The following is a 19,920-nucleotide window of genomic DNA, read 5'->3' as shown; positions in this document are numbered from 1 at the left end:
TTGTATATGTCTCCCTTTAATAGAGATGGTTCTCTTATAATTATAGGTTACTCAGTATTTATTTTATGAGATGATAGTAGATGTTTTCCAAAAGGGTGTATTTTAGATTTAGAAGAACTAATGGGACTATCTTAAGCTAAGGAAGCCAAAAGCTTTAGTTAATTGTGACAATTAATGTCATTTATTTATTTAATCACTAGTCTAGAGGGTTAAAAACCATAAACACAATGAAAGTTGCTATATAATAAACCAAACTTTATAAATAAATTTAAGTGTCTATCCAGTAAAACAAGTAAAGGCTTTACCCAATTGAAAAATATATAAGCTTAGCATTGGGGTAAAATCTAATTACAGAGCCAGGCACCTTTAATCCCAGCACTTATGAGGCACAGGTAGGAGGATTGCTATGAGTTCATGGCCAGCCTGGGACAACAAAGCAAGTTCTGTGTCAGCCCTGGGTTACACTGAGACCCTACCTCAAAAGAAACAAAACAATATATAATCACGGGTTTTAAATGTCATATTTGGTAAAATGATAAAACATAAAACTTCTGTTTTTATGTCATTTTGTAAACATTACTAAGAACAGAACCACAGTTAAGAAATCCTTGGGCTGGAAAGATTGCTTAATGGTTTAAGGTATTTGCCTGCAAGGCCGAAAGACCCAGGTTCAATTTCCCAGGACCCATGTAAGCCAGATGCACAAGGGGGTGCATATATCTGGAGTTTTCAGTAGCTAGAGGCCCTGGTGTAACTATTCTCTCTCTCTCTCTCTGTCTTTCTCTTTCTCCCCCTCTTTCTCTCTCTCTCTCAAATAAATAAAATAAAATAAAATATATGTATTTTTTAAAGAAATCCTATCCAGGCATGGTGGTGCATGCCTTTAATCCCCGCACTCAGGAGGCAGAGGTAGGAGGATCACCATGAGTTCAGGGCCACCCTGAGATTCCATAGTGAATTCCAGGTCAGCCTGAGCTAGAGTGAGACCCTACCTTGAAAAAAAAAAAAAGAAGAAGAAAAGAAAGAAATCCTTATCATTGCAAACAGAGAATGAGGCATTAGTTTATTTTAAAGCACTGGAATTTTGACCTTAGAAATTTAATAACCAACTTAGTTATAACCATGTCATCTTTTTCCCAGTTCAACTCTCATAACCCTTTACCACATACCTTACCCTTCTAGCTTATCTCTATCTCTCCATTTGGAACAATCCTTTACTAAGTCTTTTGTTATTTAATCTTCGGAAGTCCTTTCTTATTTAATCTTCGGTAGTAGCTAACTTTGTGCTGGGGAGGTGGGGAACACCTGGCCAAAAGCAGACCATGGGAGGAAAGGATATATTTTGGCTTACAGTCTTTAGGGTCAGTCTCATGGTGGCAGGGGAAAGCATGGCATGAGCAGAGGCTGGACATGACGTCACTTCTGCCACAGCAGGTGGGCAATGCCAGAAAGAGGGTGAACTGAAATCTAGCGAAGGGGGAGTTAGCTATAACACACCAAAGCCTGCCCCACAACAATACACCTCCTGTGCCTCCCAACTTGCCACCAGCTGAGGACCAAGCATTCAAAAATACATGAGTTTGGGGGGTGGGGAGGGAGGGCATTACCATGGGATATTTTTTTTCCTCAATTTTTATTAACACGGGATATATTTTATAATCATGGAAAATGTTAATAAAAATTGAGAGAAAAAATACATGAGTTTATGAGAGACACCTAAATTCAAATCACCACACCTTCTTTACCAAAAATACACTTTTTATAACTCTGTTGTTGTCATTCCAAAATTTAGAAAACATTTTTAAATGAAAACCCAGGAAGCTGTATGTGAAACACAGAAAGAAAGCATGCATACAGTATCTTGGTGTGATTATTAAATTCTGTTGTCAACTTAATCTGATTAGGAATCCACAGACATTCCTCTTAGGCAGGTCTTTGAGATTGCTTCCAGGAAGTACTGACTGAAGGAGCAAGTCCTTTCTCCAGAGTGAGCCCTTCCCCTAGCGCGGGCAGCTCTCCCGGTGGGGGGCTTGATGTAAGGCAGCTCTGGGAGAAGAAAGCCCCCCCCCACCCGGCTGCCACAGCTGCGTGCGGGTGAGGGCTCCACCTGCACACGTATTGATCCTGTGCGGCCATCCTTTGTCAGCATTACCACGTCTCCTCCGCTTTCCCATGTGGACTAAAGACCAGCGGCTCTACAGGAAGCCTTTAGGCCCTCAGTGCTGGATTGGGACTGCTGAGGCATCCAGCCATGTGGACTGATACTCCCAAGCCTGAATAATGTTATTGTTGGACTGCTATAAGCTAATCCAATAAATTCCTTTTTTAATACAATTTATTCTATCAGTTCTGTTTCTCTCGAGAACCCTGACTAATACACTTGGGCATCCAAATACAGGCAAAGCATATGAACATTCTGGTGTTTTCTTAATAAAGTAAAAGAGTTATTCATTAAAAAATTTACTGTATTATAATGAGCACTTAGAAACTGTTTTTGCTAAAAAGCATTTACTGAACTGAAGATATGACTCATCAGTTAAGGTGCTTGCCTGCAAAACCTAATGACCAGAGCTTGATTCCCCAGTTCTCATGTAAAGCCAGATGTACAAAGTGGCACATGCATCTGGAATTCACTTGCAGTGTGGCTAGAGGCCCTGGTGTGCCCATTCTCTCTCTTTCTCTGCTTATAAATAAGTAAAATATATTTTTTTTAATTTATTGGGTTGGAGAGATGGCTTAGCTTTCAAGGCATTTGCCTGTGAAGCCTAAGGACCAAGGCTCAATTCCCTAGGACCCATGTAAGCCAGATCCACAGGAATTCATTTGCAGTGGCTGAACACCTTAGCATGCTTATTCTCTCTATCTGCCTCTCTCCCTCTCTCTCTCTCAATAAATAAATAAAATATTTTAAAAAATTAAAAGCATTTACTTAATACAGTCAAAGCTGAATAAAATCTTAGAATCTCTATCTTAAAACTTTGAATGGGGGCTGGAGAGATTGCTCAGTGGTTAGTTGTGCTTGGCCTGAAGGGGCCAACACTGCTAAGTTCAAATCTCCAGATCTCACGTAAAATTATATATATCTATAATAACTTCAGTCTTTTTTTTTTATAAATAACAAGCCCTTTTTTTTTTTGGTCATTATTTATTTATTTATTTGAGAGCGACAGACACAGAGAGAAAGACAGATAGAGGGAGAGAGAGAGAATGGGTGCGCCAGGGCTTCCAGCCTCTGCAAACGAACTCCAGACGCGTGCACCCTCTTGTGCATCTGGCTAACATGGGACCTGGGGAACCGAGCCTCGAACCAAGGTCCTTAGACTTCACAGCCAAGCGCTTAATCACTAAGCCATCTCTCCAGCCCATAACTTCAGTCTTTTAGGGGAGCAGAGACCAGAGAATCCTCATAGCAACCCAAGCTCCAGAATTAGTAAAACTAGAGACTCTGGCCCAAAGCAAGACCAGGCAGAAAAGCAATGAAGTAGGACATCTGATGTTCCGCTCCAGCCACCACAATCAAGCATATGGGGTACAGCAAGGGCACATACATGTGTATACATCACACACATACTACACACACACACACACACACACACACACACACACACACAATTGTTTTTGTTCATCTGCATACCTCTATTGGCAAGTCTACTAAGTTATTCAAGAAAAGCTGAAGCATAGATAAGTCACTGTCTCAGTATCTGGATTCTAGGAGTAACACAGACTAAAGCATGATCCCTCAGAGGAAGGCAGTTGTTATAAGAGTAAGGCTGTACCCTAAGTCAGTTTAGGTTTTAAAAACTAATTTGCTATTATATAAACATTACAGAAACATAAGCACATGTAGATAATATGTACACACATATAGATTAAATAAAAACTAAAGCAATTGTAGTTTTTATTTAGTTGTATCATCATTATTAAAGTTAGACTTTAAGTTTTGTTGTTTAGTTTTATACACGCACACATATTTGGAACTCTATGTTGTTTCTCTTTTTATAAAACAGCATATTAAAGCAAATATATAAAAGATTTATTATGACTACACATGACAGAATTAGATAAAATCAAGGTACACCCCAAGAAAAATCAAGTAGAAAGTTTATATCCCTCTCTCCTTGAGATTGAGAAAGGCTCAGTAACCCAAAAGATCAAAAGATGAGGCTTGTTCTGCAGATCTAAAGTGATGACTTTCCCTGAATACCTATTATGGGGGAGGTCATGAGCCCTAGAGGTGTAACGTCTGCTGGTGTCTGACTAAATGTATATATTATGCTCACCAAACTGCCTGGTAAGCACTTCTCTTAATGTTCATGCCCATATATTAATGCTACTTTCACTTTTGGTTAGAGAAACTTCTCTTTTCAGATATCAGTGAGCTCTGGGATGACTCAAAAAGCAACATAGTGCTGAGAAGGAGTGACAGAGGAGTGCTCATCACTGAAACATCTATATCATACCCTCCAGGGCTCAGGGTCCATTGTGGAAGAGGTAGTAGAAAGAATGTCAGAGCCAAAGGAAGGTATAACTGATTACAATGCAGTGTTCCAGATGCAAAATGGCCTGGATATACATGACCTCACAGTACCTGACACTACCTATACAAGACTGTCATAATAGGAGGAAAAGATGATGACATAAAAATAAGAGACTGGGCTGGAGAGATGGCTTAGTGGTTAAATGCTTGCCTGTGAAGCCTGTGAAGGACCCTGGTTCGAGGCTTGATCCCCCAGGACCCATGTTATCCAGATGCACAAGGGGGCACACGCATCTGGAATTCGTCTGCAGTGGCTGGAAGCTCTGGTGCGCCCATTCTCTCTCCCTCTCTGCCTCTTTCTCTGTCTGTCTCTCTCAAATAACTAAGTAAAAATAAACCAAAAGAAAATTTTTTTTAGGGCTGGAGAGATTGCTTAGTGGTTAAGCACTTGCCTGTGAAGCCTAAGGACCCCGGTTCGAGGCTCGGTTCCCCAGGTCCCACGTTAGCCAGATGCACAAGGGGGCGCATACGTCTGGAGTTCGTTTGCAGTGGCTAGAAGCCCTGGCGCGCCCATTCTCTCTCTCTCCCTCTATCTGTCTTTATGTCTGTCGCTCTCAAATAAATAAATAAAAAATGAACAAAAAAAATTTAAAAAAAAAAAGAAAAATTTTTTTAAATAAAAAAGACTGATTGAGAGGGGCAGGGATTTGATGGAGACTGGATATATGATGGGAAAACTGTGGGAAGGGAGGGAATTAGCATGGTTTATTGTCTATAATTATGGAAATTGTCATTAAAAAAAGTTTTAAAAACAGTATTGATTAGGAGCTGGGCATGGTGGTACACACCTTTAGTCCCAGAACTTGGGAGGAAGAGGTAGGATGACCGCCATGAGTTTGAGGCCAGCCTGAGACTACAGAGTGAGTTCCAATTCAGCCTGGGCTAGAGCAAGACCCTACTTCAAAAAAACAGCAAAACAAACAAACAATAACAACAACAAAAAAGAAACAGCTATATGCTATTCCATATGTCCCAAGAACAAGGTGTGGATATCTAGGAAATTCTTATTTAGATGCCAATGGCACTCATTAAACAGTTGGGTGGGTTATTGGCCAGAAAAACAGAAGCAAAGATACCAAGATAATGTGCAAACCAAGAATATAACTGAACAGCAGCAGAAATTATGGAGATTTACCAACAATACTTTAAATGAATTGTATGTGAGCTCCAAAAATGTCAGTGGTGTGAGGGCTGAGACAGCTCCACACTCACCCTCAATAGCCTAGACTTGGGTTAAAGCCAAGATTTGAGGCTTTGACACAGGAAAGAATTCCATGAAGAGCCAGTATGAAGCTGACTTGAAGATTTTATTAAAGATATTTTAATACAGAGCTAAGCATGAGGGTTAGGAGGAAGAAGAGGTGCACAGGAGAATGAAAGTGCACCTGAACGCATGGATGTGGGGTCCTCTATAAGAGAAAGAATGACCTTTACCAATGGTGGTTTTTAATAGAGTATGGCATCTTTTTCCCTGTAGGTTTTATCCTATGACATGTCACAACAATCTTTTCTTTTAATGTAAAATTTGGTTCTGCTTCAAGATAGAGAAGGAAGAGACAAGGTCAGGGGATGACAGATGAGAGTTGAGGAGGTTGACAATAGATTTCTCAAAATGTATCCTTAGTTCTGACATAACCTCTCAAATTTTCTATTTCTTACTTGTTTTTAATCACTTTTTACTTAGATGTGATTTCTAGAACTCCACTTAATTAATTTTTAAATTACTAATTTCATCATTTTTCTTTAGATGTTTTAAAACTCTGATTAAAGCAGGCTGACCATAAATGATTTTTTAAAAATTCTATTGCCTAAGACTCTAGTTTAGCATGCCAAAATAAAAACAAAAATAAGAATAAAAATGAACCCCCTCAGAATAAACCCAAACTGAAGATAAAATGTTCCCCATTGAGGGAGATGTAAAGCCAATTTATTTTTAGTTAGGTTTTCCCATTTTTCTCAAATACTTGCAAGTTGAATTAACACAATTATCAAAAATAAAGCCAGCTGAATTTCCAAAACAGCAGCTTTTCTCCAAACATTTCCTCCTTCTTTGAATTAAATATTGGAGAAATACTGCAAGAGAAAACAAGCTGAATGCTAGCAGATTAACAAACTGAAGAGTCAGAAACCAAAATGAGCTTAAAGATCTGAAAGAAAAAAAAAAAAAACAAGAACAACAGAATGGTCATAAACCAAAATGCATTCAAAGCAAACAAACAAAATGGGTACCTCCAACCAAACACTTTTAAGAGTAAACAAGGGAAGGTATCCAGCAAATAGGAGCCTAAAACCAGCTCAGAATAAACAAATGGACCAGGGAGCAAATCAAGGGAGGACTTCGCCCCAGAAGGACTCACTAACATACACCGGAGGAGAAAACAAGACAGTTGGGCACGAGGAGTCCATGCTAGTCCATGGTTTGATCCTGGTAAGTTCTCTGGAGAAAGTGGTTTGTTCTTAGGGCCCCATGTGTGGGTACCATAAACTGTCAGCGCAAAACACACAGCTCTCACCTCAAAGGAAATTAAGAGTTTATCTTGGGGCCAGATATGAGTGACCATGGTCCAAGAACACAGATTTAGGTTACCCTAAATTCTATGTTCCAATATCTTAACAATTTCTTTAGGTTTTTACAATTATGGAACAAAAGAAAGTTGTAAACCAAGACCCTTTTCAAATATGTACTCCAGAGGGTGAGCACACAGAAAGGTAATGAGACCCGAGGAGATAAACCACCCCCTTGCATCTCAGTCAGGGCCCAGACAAAACCACAGAGGAAGTGGGGAGAAGAGCAAGAGCACTGCTTCCATGGTGAGCCTGATGAGCAGCGCCAGGGTGCAGGAGACAGACAGACAGACGCTAAGGACACTCAACACATACCAAAACGGAGATCCAGAGGCTCCTGAGAGCTCATCACTGGAGTAGACTTAGAACACACCCACCATGGCTCAGGAAATTTTGCAGAAGAGGGGGCAGAAAGATTGTAAGAGCCACAGATTGGGACATCATGCCCAGAGGCATTGCCTCCCCTAAATAACTGACTGCTGCTCCCACAATGCATAACCCACAACCCCATGGAGAATACCAGCAACCCCACTGAGGAGGGTTCCCTGCAGAATGGGGGCAAGGAGGAGGGAAAAGATGATACCAATACATGATGTATCCATACAAAGTATGTTCTTAATAATCAGATTAATAAAAAAAATTTAGTGAGCAAGGCGTGGTGGCACATGTCTTTAATCCCAGGACTCAGGAGGCAGAGATAGGAAGATCGCCATGAGTTCAAGGCCACCAAGACCTGAGACTACATAGTAAATTCGAGGTCAGCCTAAGCTAGAGTGAGGCCCTACCTCAAAACAACAACAAAAACTAATTATGGCTTTTTGGGGGGAGGATTTGGTTTTTCAACATAGGGTTTCACTCTGGCCCAGGCTGACCTGGAATTCACTATATAGTCTCAGGGTGGCCTCAAACTCACAGTGATCCTTCTACCCCTGCCTCCCGAGTGCTGGGATTAAAGGCGTGTGCCACCACGCTCGGCTTTTTTTTTAATCATTTTTTGATATGTGGGGGGGGGTTCATGTGAGTGAACACAGGCATATATGTGCCACTTTCAGGTGACAGTCCGCACTTTCCATCGTTTGAGACAAGGTCTGTCTTATTCACCACTCCATTCTTCAGGCTAGCTAGCCCATGAGCTTCTGGTGGATTTTCCTCTCTGCTGCCCTCCACACTGCAGGTGTGCTAGGATTGCAGACATGTCCACCCAGCTTTATGTATGAGTTCTAGGGATTTAAAATCAGGTGCTTATGCTTGCATGGCATGCGCATTAATCCATAGCCATCTCTCTAGCCTCATTATAAGTATACATGTATATGTGTGTATTTTCATGTGTGTGTGTGTTTGTGCAGTTATCTGCCTTCCATGGTGTATATGTAGAGGTCAGAGGAGAACTTTCAGGTAGGTTTTCATCTTTCTGCCTCTTTTTTTTAATTTATTTTTTCATTGACAACTTCCATAATTACAGACAGTAATGCATGGTAATTCCCTTACTCTCCCCACTTCCCCCTTTGAAACTCCACTCTCTGTCATACCCCTTCCCCCTCTCAATCAGTCTTTTATTTTTTATTTTTTTTATTTGTTTATTGCCAACTTCCATAATTGTAGACAATAACCCATAGTAATTCCCTTCCTCCCCTTACTTCCCCCCTTGAACCTCCACTCTCCATCACATCCCCTCCCGCTCTCAATAGTCTTCCTTTTCTTTTGATGTCATCATCTTTTCCTCCTTTTTTTTAATGGTCTTATGTAGGTAGTGTTAGGCACCACGAGGTTATGGATTTCCAGACCATTTTGTGTCTGGAGGAGCATGTTGTAAAGAATCCTACCCTTCCTTTGGCTTCTTTCTGCCACCTATTCCACAATGGACCCTGAGCCTTGGAAGAAGTGATAGAGATATTTCAGTGCTGAGCACTCCTCTGTCACTTCTCAGCACCATGGGGTCTTCTGAGTCGTCCCAAGGTCACTGTCATCTGAAAAGAGAACTTTCTGTAACCAAAAGTGAGAGTAGCATTAATATATGGGTATGAACATTAAGAGAAGTGCTTACTGGGCAGTTTGATGAACATAGTATATACATTTAGCCAGACAGCAGCAGACATTATACCCCCAGGGCTCATGACTACCCCTGTCGTAGGTTTTCATTATCAGGGATGTATTCCCTCCCATGGAGCAGGCCTCAAGTCCAATTAGAGAGCATTTGGTTTCCCCCATGACAGACATGCCACTGTTGCACCTGTTGGCTTATTTGGCCTGGCTGGCCAAATGTAAGGCTTGCAGTGTCCACTGTAGAGTATCTCCACTGGTGACTTCTGTCTCCCATTGAACTGCATGCAGCATAGCTTTTTCCAGCTTTCTGTTAGCTGGTCTACATGGAGGAGGTTTTCAGCTCAGCTCCAGCAGGATTTCTCCATGACCTTGTACCCCAAGTATGTGGAGTCTTCAGCAATATCTTTCTGTCTTTTTTGAGGCAGGGTTTCTCTCTTTGGATCTCTCTGTGCTATTGTTCTTTATTGTGCTGACCTTGAACTTCTGGGAAGTTCTTCTGTCTCTGCCTCCCATCTTGCTGTCCACTTGCTGGGCTTACAGACACTCGCCAAGGTTTCTGGCTTTTTACATGGAGTCTGGGTACTGAACTTGGGCGCTTAGGCTTGAGTAATAGATGCTTTGCGTCCACGGAGTCATATTCCTAGGCCCCATTATGGCATTTTACACTTTGTTTTAGCCCTACTTCATGGACAAGAGCACTGTACCCAAGCACAGGTATGCGATTAGTAGTACTGAGAGGAAAGGCCTGAATTTAATGTCAGCATTCATGATCCAGCCATGTGCAGATACTGTACAGGAAATTTTCCACTGACATTTTCCATGGTATGGGAGAAGGTGAGAAAATGACACTTCAGGAATAACTTCTACTTGAGTAGAGGCAGCATATAACCCTTTCCTTAAGAAAACCTGATGTATTGATTTGTTTTTTTTTTTTAATTTTTTTGTTTTTTTGAAGTAGGGTCTCACTCTAGCCCAGGCTGACCTGGAATTCATTATGTAGTATCAGGGTGAACTCATGGTGATCCTCCTACCTCTGCCTCCCAAGTACTGGGATTAAAGGCATGTGCCACCACACTTGGCTGGAAAGCCTGATTTATACACAGGAGCTTTCTATGTGGTACAATCTAATCATCAAAGGAAAGCCCTAGTGGCCTAGATATTTACCAGGGTAGCTTCCCACATCCCTCTTCATTTTTTATGGTGGAGATATGAGCTGTCATAAACACTCAATTTAACTGTTCCAACAAGATAAGCAACTTGGCACAGCCCTCACAGGCAAGAACAAAACAGGATAGCAGACTCATAGGGTTGTCTTGAAGGGCCTCTTGGGAGGGAGGTAGGACCCACTAGCCCTGCGCTTCACTGTATTTGTGAGCCCCAAAGGCCACATTTGCATTTGTTTTTTTGTTTTTGAGGCAAGCCCAACAGACTGCCTTTGTGGAATTTGGGGGGTTTATCATGGGGGGTAAGGTCCCGCTCTAGCTCAGGCTAACCTTGAATTCACTATGTCATCTCAGAGTGGCCTCAAACTCTACCTCTGCCTCCCGAGTGCTGGGATTAAAGGCACGCACCACCACACCTGGCTCAGACTGCCCGTGTTTTTTATGAGAGAGAGAGAGAGAGAATTGGCAAGCCAGGGCCTTCAGCCACTAAAATGGAACTCCAGACATGTGTGCCACCTTGCGCACATGTGCAATCTTACACACTTGCGTCACTGTGCGTATGGCTTATGTGGGACATGGAGAGTTATTTGGACATTGGGTCCTTAGGCTTCACAAGCGAGCACCTTAACCTTAAGCCATCTCCGCAGCCCCACATTTGCATTATTGATCCAATAATGACCTGTTAGCTACTCCTCCACTGTGGGCCTGAGAGCTGTTGTCAGAATCCTGCTTCTAAAAGACAGGGAATGGAAGGGAGCTGGAGAACCCTAGAGCGCAGTGGTGAACAGCCTGGAGGGAGCTTTCAGCAGCCATCAGAAGAGGACAGGGCTCAGTGCTGGGAAAATGCCTCTCTAACCTCAGATACCTCCATGAGTTATGACCTTTATATTTCTTTCATTCTTTTTTGTTTTCTTTCAGCTGAGGATGCACATATTAAGCACATGCTCTTCCACTGGGCTGCATCCCTAGCCCCAGATTTATAATTTTCTGGGATTATTTTATCTTAATTTGCATGTAGTATTGGGGATAGAACCCAGGGCCTTGAGCATGCTGGATATACACTCGGTCACTCTCACACCTCTGAATGTTCTCTTTGTAGTTTTTTCTTTCTTTTTTTTTAGATTTCTTAGATGTTTTAAACATTCTGACAATTTCATATTTGCGTACAATGTATTATGATCATATTCAGCCCTCTTCTCTTACCTCCTCCCACTCCTGCTAGCCCGCTTCTTCCTGCCAACCAGCCCCCCTCCTTCATGTCTTTTGCATGTGTGCGTATACATGTGCGCACGCGCACACTCAGGTCTTAGACAGGTGGTTGCCGCAGCTGTGTGTTCATGATTGCAATGGCCGTGTCATATTCAGAAGACAGTGCTTCATAGAATCTTCCCCATCCTCTGGCTTACAGCCTTTACTCCTCCACAGTGTTCCCTGGGCCTTGAAGCGGGTGACACAGATGCCTCATTTAGGGCTGAGCACTCAACTCACTTAATCTCAGCACCGTGACCAATTAGGGGTCTCTGCTTTGACCATGGCCCATTGCCAAAAGTGGCTTCTCTAATTAAGATTGAAAGGTGTACTAGCCCATTTGTATAAACATAAATACTTAGAAGGTAGTTTAACTACATTTCCATTAAGTAAAACATAGTAGCGCATTCCCCCATCAGTCCCGGGGCTTCTGTAATCATAGACTTTGGACCCAGTTTACAGTAGTATCAGGTTAGCTACTCCCAGAACATTCATGCCACTATTGTGCCAGTGGGCACATCTTGCCTGGCAATTCAGTGTTATGGCACATAGGGTCTGTGACCCATGGCTGGGTGAGATTGTTGATGACTCTTCTCCCCCAACAGCTTGTGCAGCGCCTTCTGACACTAAGAACGCTAGCCAGCAGGGAGGACACTCGGGTTCAGTTCCGGCCCAGACTCTCCATGGCCTATATCCAAAGTGTATGGTGTCTTCAGCAGTAGTGTCTTACCAGGGCTGGAGAGATGGCTTAGTGGTTAAGCGCTTGCCTGTGAAGCCTAAGGACCCCGGTTCGAGGCTCGGTTCCCCAGTTCCCACGTTAGCCAGATGCACAAGGGGGCGCACGCGTCTGGAGTTCGTTTGCAGAGGCTGGAAGCCCTGGAGCACCCATTCTCTCTCTCTCTGCCTCTATCTGTCTTTCTCTCTGTGTCTGTCACTCTCAAATAAATAAATAAATAAAAATTTAAAAAAATAGTGTCTTACCATCTAGGGGTTCTGGTGGGCAGTCAAATGCAGAAACAATGGCCTGTACTGGCTTGGGAGCCTCTGGGGGCTGCCTGAGTAGCAGCTCTTAGGGAAGTATTCCATATTTGGCACTGGAATTTTGGTTTAAAAACCTATGGCTTCTGCGATCATCATTATCAACCCACACAGAGTACCTCTGTTCACTCTCCTTTTTCTCTTCTTGAACTTTTTTGGCTTTTTGAGGGAGGGTCTCACTTAGCCCAGGCTGACCTGGAATTCACTATGTAGTCTCAGGCTAGCCTCAAGCTCACAGCAATCCTACTATCTCGGCCTCCTGAGTGCTAGGATTAAAGACATGTGCCACCATACCTGGAAAGGTTCCTTTAAAAAAAAAATCACATTTTTAGTTAGCTTACTAAGTAGAGGTTTCTATATAGCATTTTCATAATCCTTAGTTTTGATCTTCTCCTCCACCTTTTCCTTATCCATCCTCCACCCCATTCATGCTTAAACCTTTCTTCTGCTAATATTCATTTTTCTTACTTACATAATACATGTGTTTTGCTGTTTTCCTTTCCCTTAGAACTCCTTTCCACCCAACTCCCACCTCCATTTCTTTTTAGATATTTTTTGTTTTGTTTTTCAAGGTAGGGTCTTACTCTAGCCCAGGCTGACCTGGAATTCAGTATGTAGTCACTATGAACTCATTGCAATCCTCCTGCACCTACCTCTGCCTATCATGTGCTGTCTTTTTAGATTGTCTTTTTAGATGCCCAACGGGGGCACGCCTCTGGAGTTTGTTTGCACTGCTGGAGGCCCTGGCATGCCCATTCTCACTTTCTCTCTGTCTCTTCCTCTCTCTCGCTTTCTCAAATAAATAATTTTTTTTAATTTAAATTTTATTTATTTTTTACTTGACAGAGAAAGAGGGAGGAAGGTCGGGAGAGAGGGAGAGACAGACAGACAGAGAGAGAGAGACAGAGAGAGAGAATGGGTGTGCCAGGGCCTCCAGCCACTGCAAACAAACTCTAGATTGTATGTGCCCTTGTGCATCTGGCTAACATGGGTCCTGGGGAATTAAACCAGGGTCCTTTGGTTTTGCAGGCAAGCGCCTTAACTGCTAAGCCATCCCTCCAGCCCAAATAAATATATTTTTAAATATTTTATTTATTTGAAAGAGACAGGGAGAAAGAGAGAGAGAGGGAATTGGTGCTCCAGGCCTCTATCCACTGCAAATGAACTCCAGACACAGGCGCCACCTTGTATATCTGGCTTATGTGGGAACTGGGGAAACAAACCTGGTTCCTTAGGCTGCACAGGCAAGCACCTTAACCACTAAGCCCTCTCTCCAGCCCCACCCCAGCCTTTCTTAAGATTTTTATTTGTTTTTTGTTTGGTTTTGTTTTGAGGTAGGATCCCAGGCTGACCTCAAACTCAAAATGATCCTCCTACTTCTGCCTCCCTAGTGCTGGCATTAAAGCATGTGCTACCACACTTTCTTTTTAGATATCTGAGACAGAGTTTCAAACTCAAAATCTTCTTGCCCCATCTTCCTAAGAGCTGGAGTTACAAGCCTGAACCACCATAGCAGCCTCACTCACCCCCTAAGAAGTGACGCTCCCCTGGAAAATATCCACTGTTCCCGTGCTGGGGATTGAGAGAAGGTGACCCAGTTCTGGTACGAGCTGGGCTTCGGAAGTAGTCCTCGTTCAAGTTTTGGCTCGAAGCAAGCCAGGGACTCAAAGTGAGCAAATTTCGAGGGATGTGAAACACTTGGGAAGATTGTTGAGAACTATACTCCTCCTAGAATTTATAGAGAATGGCAATTTAGCCGGGCGTGGTGGTGCACACCTTTAATCCCAGCACTCGGGAGGCAGAGGTAGGAGGATCGCCATGAGTTTGAGGGCACCCTGAGACACAGTGCCACCATACCCAGCTTTTATGTGAGTGCTGGGGATATGAATTCATGTCCTCATGCTTGTGTGGCAAAGCACTTTACTGATTAAGCCATCTTCTCAGCTCCCAAATTTCTTTGGTTCTCCAAGACCCACGTAAACCAGACGCACAAGGGCAGAGGGGGTGCAGCGTGCACCTGGAGTTCTTGCAGTGCTGGAGGCCCTGACATGCCCACTCTCTCTCTCTCTCTCTCTCACTCTTTCCCTCCCTCTTTCTATCTCTGAAAAAATACTGAAGACAAATAGTAAGATGATGTATGTAAGCCCCCAGACCCTTGTGTAATTAGGACTACTTGAGACCGATGGATTACACTTCTACCCTGGACTAAAACTTTAGATAAGCCTGTTCTCCCTTGCTCTGTTAATTAAACCAGCCTTGCCTCTATTATCAGAGCTCTTGAAGAGCCAATGAAGATATTTTGTTTGTTTAAATTTGCAAGCAGAGAAAGAGAATGAGCATATCCTCATTCAAAGAGGATGGGAGCCTCTTGCTGCTGCAAATGAACTCCAGATGCATGCAACACTTCAAGAATTTGGCTTTATGTGGGTGCCAGAGAATTAAATCCAGGCCAGCAAGCTTTGCCAATCTCCCCAGGCCCTATCAAGGTTGTGTGTGTGTGTGTGTGCATGTGTGTAACTCCTGCAGCCTAGGATGGCCATGATCTCCTGCCTCTACCTTCCAAGTGATTACAGGTGTTCACTGTCAAGTCTGGTGCAAAATAAAATTTAAAATATATTTACCTTTTCAGATGCCCTAGCCAGATTGAGATTGGGAATTAAATTTGAATTATGCTGCTATCTCAAACAAACCTCAAGGCAAGAAATTTGGGGGCGGGGGAGCTGGTAGAGTGCTAGCCTAGCATGCACACAGCTCCGGGTTCAATCCCCAGCCCTGTATAGACTGTGTGTGGTGGTACACACCTGTGGCCTCAGCACTCCACAGAGGCAGAAGGACACTACCTCGTGAGTTCAAGGACAACCTGAACTATATAAAATCCTGTCTCAAAAAGCAAAGTGCAAGCCAAAGCCAGGTATAGTGGTGCACGCCTTTAATCCCAGCACTCGGGAGGCAGAGGTAGGAGGACTGCCAAGAGTCCGAGGCCACCCTGAGACTACATAGTGAATTCCAGATCAGCCTGAGCTAGAGTGAGATCCTACCTTGAAAAACCAAAATAATAATAATAATAGTAATAATAATGAAATAAAATAAAATAAAAAGCAAAGTGCAGGCAGGGGTGCAGCTGGGGAAATGGCCCAGCAGTTAAAGGCACTTGTTTGCAAAAACCTTTCTTTATTTATTTGAGGGAGAGAGGAAGGAAGAGAGAGAGAGAGAGAGAGAGAGAGAGAGTGTGTGTGTGTGTGTGTGTGTAATGGGTGTGTCAGAGCCTCCTGCTGCTACAGTAAAAGAACTCCATATGCATGTACTTTGTGTATCTGGATTCTGGATTTATGTGGGTACTAGGGAATTGAGCCTTGACCATCAGGCTTTGCAGGCAAGTGCCTTCTTAAAGGGCTGGGAAAATAACCTAGCTGTCATAGACAGTTATTTTCAAAGCCTGCCAGCCTGGGCTCAATTCTCCAGCATCCATATAAAGCCAGATGCAAAATGGTACATGCATCTGTAATCCCAATGTGCCTGTGATAATGGGAAGCAGGGCCAGGAGTCTGAAACATGTGGGCCAGTTGCTTTGACATCCTTTCATAGTTTGGCAGTTCATTAGCAGCAGTGAGACCATATTTCAAAGAAGGTGGAGCACCGACACGTCAAAGTGGTCCTCTGACTCCCACAACTATGCTGTGGCATGTGTAGCCATCCACACACACAAATTAAATAAGAATTTATTCTGACAAAAAAAAGGTATTTTAATATTTTTTATTTGGGGGGGCTTTTACCCCCTCTTGCCTTCTCATGGGCAGGAGCTCTTCATACTCTCTCCTCTTTCTTTCTCATAATCTAATAAACTATCTCTAAACATAAAACGAGTTTTTTCTTTGTGATTCAGAGTCCCACAGTGTTGCCACTAACTCATGGGTTCAAGTGACCTTGCTGCCTCAACCTCCTAAGTAGTTCAATAACACGTGCACTCAGTCAGTGCCTGGACTCAATTTACTTTGTGTGCGTGTTCACGGCATGTAGGTGGACGTGTGGAGGCCAAGAACAACCCCAGTGTTGTTCCTCAGGAACTGTTCCTATGTATGTATATAAGTGTTTTGAGACAAAACCTCTCACTGGCCTGAAGCTCACTGGCTGGCAAGGGAGCCCCCGGGATCCCTCAGCTTGCCTCAGCCTTCCCAGCACTGGGATTGCAAACACATGTCATCACACCTGTTTTTTTTTTGTTGTTTTTTTTTTTTTTTGTTTTGTTTTTTGTTTTAATGTGGGTTCTGGGGCCACCACACTTGGTTGTTGTTATTTAATGTGGGTTCTGGGGATCAAACTCAGGTGCTCTTGCTTAGGAGGCAAGCACTTTACCAACTGAGCTATATCCCCAGTTTCCTTAATTTACTTTAAAATTTTTTATATTGTGTGTGTGTGAGGGGATGGGGGACTACATGTGCCATGGCATTTGTGTGGAGTAAAAGAATCATTTTGAGAGGTCTGTGTTCCACTTTCTTTGAGACAGGGTCTCTTGCTGCTGCAAATGAACAAATGTCAGACTCCAAACAAATGCCAGACTAGCTGGTCTGACCTTTGGATTCTCCTGTCTCTACTTCCCACTGTTTAGGCATATTGGCATCACAGATACATGCACCACTTTGCATCTGGCTTTATGTGGGTGCCATAGAATTGAACCCCAGGCTTTGCCAGCAAGGGCCTTTAAGCATTGAGCCATTTCTCCAGCCTTCCCCCTCCCCCCCCCCTTTTTTTTGGCTTTTTGAGGTAGGGTCTCAGTCTAGTCCAGGCTGATCTGGAATTCACTATGTAATCTCAGGGTGACCTTGAACTCAAGGATCCTCCTACCTCTGCTTCCCAAGTGCTGGGATTAAAGGCTTGTGCCACAACACCCAGTTCTAATTTACTTTAAAAAATATTTTTATTTATTATGACAGATAGAGAGTAAGCGAGAATTGGCACGCTAGGGCCCCTAGCCACTGCAAACGAACTTCAGATGCTTGTGTCACCAAGTGCATCTAGCTTACGTGAGAATTGAACCTGGGTCCTTACGCCTCACAGGCAAGCACCTTAATTGCTAAGCCATGTCTCCAACCCCTCTAAATTACTTTCTTTGTTTTTTTTTTTTTTTGTTTGTTTGTTTTTTTTTGAGGTAGGGTTTCACTCTAGTCCAGGCTGACCTGGAATTCACTATGTAGTCTCAGAGTGGCCTCGAACTCATGGTGATCCTCCTACCTCTGCCTCCCAAACGCTGGAATTAAAGGCGTGCACCACCACACCCAGCATCTAACTTACTTTTTTAAAAAATTCTTTTTGTTGACTTTGTTTTCTTAATGTATTTTTTTATTTTTATTTATTTGCAAACAGAGAGATACAGAGAAAGAGAGAGACAGAGAGGGAGGGAGGGAGAGGAAGGAGGGAAGGAGGGAGAGAATGGGTACACAGGGCCTCTAGCCCACTGCAAACAAACTCCAGATGCATGTGCCACTCTGTGCATCTGGCTTATGTGGGTACTGGGGAATTGAACTCAGGTAGTTAGGCTTGGAAGATGAGTGCCTTAACCACTAAACCATCTCTCCAGTCCTCTAATTTACTTTTAACACAGGAAGATTTTGATGTTTGGATAATGCAGATATGGTATTATTTATATAATGGTGTTCTATTTAGCTGTACAGAAAAATGACATTGTGAAATTTTCAGGGAGCTGGATGAATGTGGAAAAGATTATACAAAGCAAGTTAACCCAGGCTCAGAAAATCAAATGTTATATGTTCTGTCACATATAAGGATGCTAGTTTCAAATGTTTAGTTTGTATGTATATTGGAGTAAAAGTCAGTAGTAGAGACCAATAAGCTATTAAGAGGGAGGGAAGAGAGGAGAGGGCGTAAGGGGAGGGTAGAGTAGATATATAAATAGAGGGTCAGAATACTGCCCAGGAGGAAATGGTCTAAGGTTATTGGCAAGGCTCTTAGTTGTCCGCCAGAGCCGGATGGTAAGACTCTATTGCTGACGATTACACATGCTTGGGCTGCAGGACACTGAGAAATCACTGAGCCGGAAGCCTCCTCCCTGCTGACTAGCTGTCTGGATGGTGGAGCCTGTTGTGGGAAGAAGTCACCAATGGTCTTAGCCAGTAGTGGACACTGCAAACTCTAGGGCTGGCCAGCTGGGCCAAATGTACCAATTGGTGCAATGGTGGCATGTCTGTTATGGGGGAAACCAAATGCTCTCTGCTTGGATTTGAAGCTCACTCCATGGGAGGAAACCCATATCTTATATTAAAAACCTAATGAAAAGCCTATGGCTTAGGAAATCATAAACTCTAGGGTGGTACTGCTACTATTGTCTTGCTAGATGGGTATATTATGCCCAACAAACTGCATAAACTTATGTTTATGCCCATATATTAAGGCTACTCTCATTTTTGGTTAGAGAAGCTTCCCTTTTCAGATGATGATTGGGAGGGAGCTAGTCTTTAGCCTCTTAGGAGACGGAACCAAAAGATGTCACATCGCCTGTCTGCTTCACCAGAACAGGAGTTCAGCATCTGTTCTGGTCTCATGCAGTCAGCTCACTCTCGCCCCCTGCGCTGACCAATTAACTGTCTGTGACTCACCTGAGCCTGAGGGTAAAGCCCACCACAATAAGATTATAAATGGATGCTTCCCAGGTTGGGCAGGGCCTCTTTTCGGCTGGTCGTCTCTCCTGAACCTCCAGGTCCCTGCTCTGGTAAGGCCCCATCATCCTAGCCCCATGGAGGAAGGGGACCCCACTCCCACATGGGCTGTCTTTCCTCCTGCCTTCCACAGTGCAGGAGCTTTCTGGACTTCCTTCTCTTAATCTAATAAAGTCTATTTAAGTCTTACCCTCTGGTTTATGGAATTAAATTCTTTAAGTTCATAACACAAAGATCTGAGGATACCCCAAATTTATTGGTGTGTTGGCATATACTGGTGTATTGGCAAGGAACTCCAAGACTCCTGTCACAATGGTGAACACTGGGGTGACTCAAAATTCACAACAGTGCTGAGAAGTGACAGCGGAATATTCAGCACTAAGTGAGGCATCTCTATCATACCTTCCAAGGCTCAGGGACTATTGAAAAAGAGGTGGTGGAAAGAATGTTTGAGCCAAAAGAAGGAAGGAATGTGTACAATTCTGTCATCCAGACACAAAGTGGCCTTGATATTCAAGACTTCACAGTGGCTGATACTACCTACACAAGACCGCACAATAAGAGGGGAAATGATGACATCAAAATAGGAGACTAGTTAGGAAGAAGAAGGGACTTAGTGAAGGGGGGCTGGGGAGGAGTAAAGGGAAGGTGGGGG

This window comes from Jaculus jaculus, chromosome 12 (assembly GCF_020740685.1).
Source record: "Jaculus jaculus isolate mJacJac1 chromosome 12, mJacJac1.mat.Y.cur, whole genome shotgun sequence".
Lineage (NCBI taxonomy): Eukaryota > Metazoa > Chordata > Mammalia > Rodentia > Dipodidae > Jaculus > Jaculus jaculus.
The sequence above is the reverse complement of the archived record's forward strand: the minus strand, read 5'-3'. Positions refer to the sequence as shown.